Consider the following 9,450-nt stretch of genomic DNA (forward strand, 5'->3'; position numbering starts at 1 on the left):
AAGATTAGGTGGTTGATACTCCAAATTCCAAATTTTGTTATCCAGCATGGACTGAATCTCATTTTCCATAACCTTGTTCCATTGAGTGGCCTCAAGATTGGCTAATGTTCTATCACTAACCAATTCTAAACCAATCAATTCATATGGGAAGATTTGGAATTTCACAATAAATTAAAGGGTAAATGACACAAATGCCCTAAAATATTTTCAATATTGATCGATTCGGTCCCTAAAGTTATTTGGTTGCTTTATATGGCATAAAGTTGTTTTTGTCAAGTCCAAATGGTCACTTTGGAAGAATTTGTGACATCCCCATTTCTACGGCCATAAAAGACTGATTTTGTTTATGCTATTATAAAAGACAAAATTGCAAAAACGGTCCCTGTGGTATGCAAATTTTTGGGGTTTTAGTCCAAACCACGAGTTTTTGGGATCCATCATCCTTTTGGAGTGGTTTGTATGTGGTTTTGGTCCCTAGACTTAACTCCCGTTATGTAGGATTTGTTAAGCACCCTCATGTGCCTCACACGTGAGGGTAAATTCGTCATTTCATATGTAAGGGACCATTTTTGCATAATCCGTTTTTTGGCTTATTTGACCTTTACCCCCCCTCCCCCCCCTCTCTCTCTCTCTCTCTTAACAAACACAAACTCAATTAAGTAATAAGCAATTCCACTAAGAAAAACAAACACAATTGTCGAAGACGGAGCTGCCAGGTCAAACCACAGTACATCGTGATCCCAAACAGCTTCACGATCTCAATTTGCTATTTAGCTCTGACGTTCTTCATCACCAGATTGTAGATCGAGGGGTGGATTTGAAGAGAAAGCGGCCAAATATTCCAAACAACACCTGGTTCAATCATCTTACTGCAACTTGGATTAATCAAAGACTTCAAAATCATGTCCTTGGGATGAACCAGCCATCACATCAGCATCATCTGTAATCGATTCCAAAATCAGCCATCACATCTTTAATAGTCCAGATTTGGGAGGTTGAAGTGGTAGGGATCAAGGTTCATAATACCCCCAATTTGGCATATTCAGTCCATCATCCTCCATTTGTAACATCCAAAAAATATAGTCTAAAAATTTCGTTTTAATTTAATAATAAAACCATATTCATCAAACATCATATAAAAATTATAAACAGTGTATCTCAATATATCGTAACAATTGTCAAAGTATCAGAGTATAAACATCATAGGCTTAACAGATGGTGTGTACACTGCAATCTTCACGAGCTCCTCTATTGAAAACTGAGTACCTGAAACCAAAACTGAAACTGTAAGCACGAAGCTTAGTGAGCTCTCCCAAACTACCACATACCATACAATAACATATAAACACATATTGGGCCTTGCGCACTGCATCGGACCGATGTCCGGAAACTGCATTGGACCGAAGTCCAGAACTAACCAGGGCCTTGCCCTCTGCATCGGACCGAAGCCTGGAAACTGCATCAGACCGAAGTCTGGAACTAACCAGGGCCTTGCCCTCTGCATCGGACCGATGTCCGGAAACTACATCGGACCACAGTTCGGAACTAAACAGGGCCTTGTCCTCTGCATCGGACCGAAGTCCGAAAACTGCATCGGACCGAAGTCTGGAACTAACCAGGGCCTCGCCCTCTGCATCGGATGGATGTCCGGAAACTAACTGAACATAGGATAGCATAATAATAACTACTAGCATAAACACATATGCTGCATACTGCATTGGACTGAAGTCCAGAACACATAACACAAAGACATGCTTGAATCACAAAGACATCAAGCACACTGAACTACTGTATCTGACCGAAGTCCGGAACTACTGCTAACTAAACGGGTCGGCATTGTGGCCGTAGACCCGTTCCTACTGGAAGGATACTCACCTGTACTGTTGGACTCTGCTGATAATCCTCTGGCTGCTAATCGACTATTCTCTGAAGCGCTGCTCTCCTAGCTCACCGAGCTACCAACACCAAAGAATAGAACATAGCCTAAACTGTCCTCTAGAGGTTAACTAAGTTAACTCTGGTCAAGGTCCTGGTCAAAGTCAACTTTCCAGTTGACCTAACTCGCCGAGTTGTTCTACCAACTCGCCGAGTCCACGCCTCACAAATCTCAAAACAACACCGACTCCACTCGTCGATTCTAGCAACAACTCGACGGGTTCTCCTTCAACTAAACATTCGGGACCATCTTCAACCGACTCGCTGAGTCCATCTTCATAAGCTAAGGAGATTGCCTTGGACTCACCGAGTTCCTCCTTGAACTCGTCGAGTACCATGATCTTCATGTCCATTATGGACACAGACTACCTGAGACCTTCTCAAGCCCCACTCACTGATCCGACTCATAAACAGAAGGGTTTGGGTTTGCGGCCCGATTCGTCGAGTCCAAGAACTGACTCGTCGAGTCCATCTTGTGACATCTCTATTCTACCGATTCCAGTCCATCCCAACACCTCCAACTCATAGATCTGGACTCCTTATGCTAGCATTGCACGTAAAGTTGCAAACTTTACGTGCATGCAAGGTGCTATGAGGCTAGAACACTTAATCCAAGCTACAATGAAGGCCTAGGTCATGAAATGGAGCCATAGCTGGGTAAAGCTGCCCTCTCGGAGTTTCTAAAGCTCAAAAATGCTTAGATCTTATGTCCTTTTCGTCCTCAATGGCTCAATACCCGAATTGACCTTGGAAATGGTCCAAATGTGACCAAATCTATGCTAGAAAGGGGATCTAAATGATTATCAGTCAAGGTATAAGCTTTTTACCTCTAAATGGTCCGGAATGCTACCCCAACTCTAGATCTATAGCTTCTTCTTGCACCACGAAGGTCATTCTTCCTTCTCCAAGCTTCAATTCTCTCTCAATGCAAGAACTAGCTCAACAATGGAGTTGGGTGGCTAGGGTTTCGAGTTCTGGAAAATAGGGGCCGCAAATGGGCCCTAGGGAAAATAATGAGATGCTTCAATAGGGTACCAAGTCTCAGAATTAGGGTCTCCCAACCCAGACCAGAGTCACCAAGTCCACTTGCCAAATCGTCGAGTCGGTCACTTCCTTTTCCACATGGAGCCTGCTCTGACTCGTCAAGTTCTTCTTTGAACTTGACGAGTTGACTCCTTTAACTAAGGGCTTTTCTTTCCTTTCTTGGCCTTTTGGATTCTGGGTGTTACAACTCTCCCCCACTTAAACTTGACTTCGTCCTTGAAGTTCGCTAAGTCCAACTGTTCTGCAATCTGCTTTCAACACTCCTGCCGGAAGAATCTAACTCCTACTGGCCACTTCTATTGACCTTTCACCCGGTCATTCATACTAAAACTAATCATCGCAGATAACAATCCTCAAGTGCACTCTAGTTCTCCCAACGATCCTGAGAATTCAATTTACTCAATTGGTCATCCTTCGTAAGGCCCTAACTCTTGCAGATGAATGAACTCCTTGCAACAAGATCACATCTACACCGTCTGAAATCTGTTGTCTCGAGATGGTCTGAATTCTTGACAGACCACTCGTACCAAATCATTATAGATTAACCCTGTAGGGGGGGGGGGGGTGAGTTAGCATTACTCAGCAATCTGTTATGCTTACCATACATGAGATCCTCCAATACCATTACCGTTGGTGACCCAAAACTGTCTGAATCCCTGACATGCTTGAAAACACTGAACTGCCTGAAACACTGACTGGCTGAAACATTGAACTGCCTGAAACAATGACTGCCTAAAACACTAAATTGTCTGAAACAACATGCTGCTTCATGGCTGCTTTCCAACATCTATGGAGACCTTCCTGGTCTCAATTCATTCGTCAGTCATCTGAAATATTGGGTTCCAGCTCGGCTGCGGAGCCAAATGACTCTCTATTTAGTCGCCTCACACGACTTCTGAGAAAAATTCTTCTCTAGAACTAGTTGCCACTAGTTATCATGTCACTGAGGCTCTAACAACCTCCTGATCCAACTGACCGGGTTCTGTGCGTCGATTCCTAATGTTACTAAACCACGGCTAAACGCGATTGCTACATGACCAATTGTAGCCTTATGTCATAAATGACCTTAAGCCATCCACTGCTTCCTTGCTCTCATAGTTATAGTGGCGCTTCTATAGTCTTATCTCTGGCTTAACCAGATCTAACCCGTCTGGGTAAATTCCGAAATCTAATCCATGGATTTCCATCTCCTCACTGCTACACCCGAACTGGTGGGTACAACTGTCCTTCCCACGTCCTAACTACGCACTTACGCTATTTACTAACCTAGTGAATGCTATGGCTACACCCGCAGACTCACAACACTCTAATACTATCTGACTACTAGTGAATGCTATGGCTACACCCACAGACTTAGAACACTCTAACACTATTTGACTGCTAGTGAATGTTATGGCTACACCCGTAGAATTACAACACTCTAACACTATCTGGCTGCTAGTGAATGCTATGGCTACACCTGCATAATTACACCACTCTAATACTATCTGACTGCTAGTGAATGATATGGCTACACCCACATACTTACAACACGCTAACACTATCTGACTGCTAGTGAATGCTACGGCTACACCCGCAGACTTACAACACTCTAACACTATCTGGTTGCTAGTGAATGCTACGGCTACACCCGCAGACTTACAACACTTTAATACTATCTGACTGCTAATGAATGCTAAGGCTACACCCACAGACTTACAACACTCTAACACTATCTGGCTGCTAGCAAACATTACGGGAACGCGGCCTCCTTATTGGCAAGTTTTTCCAAACTTCCCTCTCACACTATCCTCAAATCATACAGCTGCCTGGGCTGTCTTCCTTTCTGACAAGGATGCGAAACTTATCCCAGTTTCAAAACTACTCCTACTTCTAAATCCTTGGATAAATCTCCCCCACTTTGATTCAACTATCGTCTTACAACACACAATACTGGAAGGATTCTCAATCCTTCTTACCATTCTATGTGCAATCTACTGAAAACCACGCTTACCATTGCTAGTGTGTCAATACAAACTAGAACTCACATTTGGAGTACCTTGCAAAAGTCTCTCCCTCCTCAAAGTCTCTAGCACCTCCTTCAGGTGCTCCTCGTGTTGGAATATAACCAATCTATACCCGAACGACACCTTCCTGAAGGTAGTGAGATGCTACCGAGTCTCACACATACTTGTTGCCACTACTGCATCTGAAGTAACCTGCTCTACAGGGGACGTCCTCCAACTATCATTCTAAAATCCAAGATACCCAGGTGGCATATAACTCAATCGCAAGCAGGCACCAAAATTCCGAAGTATCATTATGATTACCAATGTAGATCCTTAACAATAGAATCATTATAAAAGGGAGAATTCAAACAACATACCTGCGATCTAGTGCGGCTCGATCTTGACTTCCTGCGGAACAATGGGCACCTGAACCTGGACTCTCTCCACCACCAAAATTGGACACAAGACTTGAAATGACCCAGCTGGTGGCAATAAAAACGTATCTGATCCTTCTTACAATCCCGAAGCACATGCCCCCTTTCCCTGCACTTGAAAGACCTGAACTTGTGACAAGCAAACCCATGAGTTCCTCCACACTTACCACACACGTCAAGGTCTTCCCGATTTCCAACACCCCAGTCAACTGAGTATGACTCCTCACTTCTTCCCAAATGTTCTGAAATAAGTGCTCGCTTACTTTTACCGCACTGCCCATCCAAACCAATCTCCTTCTCCTGAGCTACCCCGACTACCTCATTAATCGAATGAGTAGTCGCTGTCTGACCCTGAAACTTAGCAGTTAGCCCAATATTGTCGGGTAGTTCTTCGCGTACTGCTCGCGACTCCACTTCATAAAACTGAAGAGCCCTGCTTCCCACCGCAGGAGCCTCTACTCGGCCCTGACGGCCGTCGGTGATCCTCAAAGTGGCAGGGACAGGTGCTATCATCTGTACTGTCTGAAGGAAACTCAGACACTGGGCCTTCCTGTGGCCCCACTGACTACAAAAGAAACATATTAGATCTGACCCCTGAGTGGTGGTAAAAGTACAATCTCTGCTAAAATGACCAGTCAGGTCACACCTGAAGCAGCCAGAATCACCACCACTACTAATCCTACACACACCCTCGTGCGTCCTGTCACACTTTCTGATGGGATTAAAACAATTTTTAATCTATGAAGATCGATTAGATCTTGAACAAGTATATGAATATGAAACAGTAAAAACGCAATAATAAGAACAAACAGCTTGAATCAAACGTGTCGAATGATTAAATAAAATCCTTAGAAGAGCTCGATTAAGAACATCAACTGTAAAGGATTAGAAGATTACAAGAACGATTACAGAAAATTATAATACTCTTGATCAATCGCTATATCGATAATCTCAGCAATCTTAACCTAATATGCATGCAAGCATTTAACTTATATACAATACATAAAAGGCTCTCGGTTGGACAGGCCCAAACCGGAGAATACAAGGCTAAACAACGAGCCCAAAAGACGCAACATCAAAACTATCTTCAGCCCAACAATCTCCCCCTTTGCGTCAATTTGGAGCGAGACCTTCACTTCTTACTCGGGCCGGCAGCTGAAGCTGGTACCTTCTTCTTCACGGTGCTAAACAGACACTTGGTTATGGAGAGGATGGTCTGTCTAAACCGGATCTACCAATTGATCATATCATTGAAGTACTTGATGTCATCAGCCGAATTGTCTTTACACTGCTTGATGATAGATAAGACGTGCTCCAAGCAAGTTGTAGTGTAAAGATGTTTGTCAGCTAAAGCGAAGAGACATTTCTGTCCTTCGGCTCTAGTGAACATCACAGAGTTTCGCCTCGGATCAATCTTACCCATTTGCATTTGATTTAGATCACTGGCCGATCCCACAGGTGCGACTTTCGGTTTCTTCTTAAAAACTGTGGCGACCTCCTGGTCCATTAGGGCAACCTCCATGATATAGCATGCCAGCATCCTTTTGACATGGTCTATGATGGGACCATATTCAGATTCATTTGTCAGCAGGATATTGTACAAGACTATCCAATCATGAGGATTCAGATTGGGCAGATCCGCCAGGGAGATGATGTGGGCAGTTCTTGCAGATCCACGGATGAGCTTGAACTTAACGTTTGTGAATCTCCCCACGGCATAAGGCTTCAGCACCCGAACATTAACAATCTTCTGGGCGCTCCATGTAAGGTACTGAGGGCGAGCGGATTCCAGGTAGAAGTCAATGAGCTCCCTGTCAAGCTCATCGTTCGGATGCGAGACTTCAAAAATGTTAGAGAAGGCGTGGAAGATGAACGCCTTTCGAGTCAGCGGCATATCAAACTGTGAATCGATAGAGTTGTTGCAGTCGAATGATATCACCGGCTCGAGCCATAGTATGCTTGGAGTCTCTATGGCCTCTTTTATCATGCGATCCCTGGTCCAGGCAGGGAAGAGCAACTTTCGGCTCTCAAGGAGATCGTGGGCTTCTTTTTGCTTTCGTTCGGCTTCTTCAGCCTCACGCGCCACACGACTGGCATCGTCTTCAGCATTGCGACTATTCTTTCTTTTTAACATGTCCGCAATGGTCTCCTTGTCTTCATCTTCATCTTCATCTCCTCCCTCTGCTATGTTTTTGCCCTTGTTCTTCACACCCGAACCCGAGGCATGACCGGTTGGGGGTGGTTCGGTTGTGTGAGTCGCTTTGGAGGAAGGAGGTGGGTTCGATCCCTGCTTCATATCTCCCCCTTGTTTCGGAATGGACACGAAACTCGGTAGGCCTTCAATTTTACTTAAAAGGTCCATGGCCGGAGATAGTTTTTCAGCGAGGGTACGCCTCACTGAGTGGTTAAGGATGGGGTCGTGTGCTTCCAAGATGTTTGAGAGAGCTGCGTGGACATCCGAAACACACGTCTTTATGACCTCCCTCTCGGATCGAAGAGCTTCCAATTGTTGCTGGGAGTTGGAAAGCTGCGTGCTCTTGACCTTCAGGGCGGTAGTCTTACTTGCCAAGACGTCCATCAGAGAATTTTCTGCCGCAAGATCCTCTTGTAGTTTTGCCAAGCGGGCATCGATGGAGGCATGAAGTGCCGAGTTGTCGTCGCTAAGATTTTGTCTGAGGGTAGCGAACGAAGATAACTCCGTCGAGACAAACTGGGCCAATTGTTGAATAACTGGTTCCAGAGTTGTCTTAGTGGCTTCGGCATTCTCCTGCAAAGACTGCAGCAGGATAGAAGCGTCATTGAATAGTTTATCGACTTTTGCGGTCGCTGCCTCACAGGCTCGGGTGGAGGCGTCTATGGCAGCAGTAGCTGAGGCCACATAATCGTTTTGAGCCCTGGAGAAGGCGTCAACGATCTTCTGAAGGGCAGCTTCAGACAAAGATGACTGCTGGTTGGAAGAGGAGGCGAGAAGCTGATCAACCTTCTCGTTAAGCTCGCGAAGATGCTTCCGTGTCACTGGAGCATCATCCTCCTCATCACTCTGAAGTTGAAACGGACTATAGTAGACCGAATCGAAGTTCATGTGATCACCACCAAGGTATTGATCACCGCCATCGGAGGCGTCTTCTGGAGATTGAGGTGGTGGTGAAGCAGGGGGTGTAGTGGGTTTGGTTGGTTCAGGTTGAGTGGGTGGGGGGTTAGTTTCGGGTGGTGGTTGTGTATGGGTAGTTTCGGTTTGAGGAGGTTCGGTTACTGGAGGGGTTTCGGTGACTGGTGGTGTTTCGGTTGATGTGGTGAATATGGGTGGAGGTATAGGGATAGAGGTTGGGGGAATTGTGGGGTTTATGGTGGGAATGGAAATAGGAATTGTGGGTGGAGGTGAAGGAACTGGGGATTGATGAAGTTCCATCTCTGGGGTTGGGGACCGAGGGGGTGTGTTGCCTCGTTGAGGAGAATCGTCTCCTTGTGATCCTTCAGAGTCCGAACTCCCACCTTCGGATTCGCTTGAAGAGGAGGGGATGACGAGCTTTCGCTTCGGTTGGGTCTTCCTCCTTTTCGGTTGAGGGGGTGCAGCAGCCTTCGTTTGTTTGCGCTTCTTGGGAGAAGGTCCCTTTGGAGCCTTGGACACTTGCTTCCCTTTCTCAGCCTTTTTGCCCCTGGCCACCGGTTTGTCGGCATCATGAATCGATCGCAGCATGTCCGGTGTCAGTTCCCTCGGACCAGATGGCCCAAACTCCTTGATCGTTCTGATCAGTCTGCTGTCAGAGGGCACATCGCCATACATCGACTCCGGGATAGAGCCAATAAAAGAAAATTTTGATGCATCAGATACGATGATCTTCTTGGTATGAAATGTACCAATAGAAGACATCGATGCACCATCGGCTGTTGAAACATCGAACTTGTCCATGGCCCATCGTGTGATCAGGATCCAGAACCGGGCCAACGACACCTCAGAGTGTCGGGAAGAGGAAGAGAGGCTCTGAATCAGCTGTTGCCAAAGGACAAACCCATAGTCTAGGTTTATCCCATTGTACACTCCGTACATT

The sequence above is a fragment of the Lactuca sativa genome, chromosome 4 (assembly GCF_002870075.4).
Source record: "Lactuca sativa cultivar Salinas chromosome 4, Lsat_Salinas_v11, whole genome shotgun sequence".
Taxonomy (NCBI): domain Eukaryota; kingdom Viridiplantae; phylum Streptophyta; class Magnoliopsida; order Asterales; family Asteraceae; genus Lactuca; species Lactuca sativa.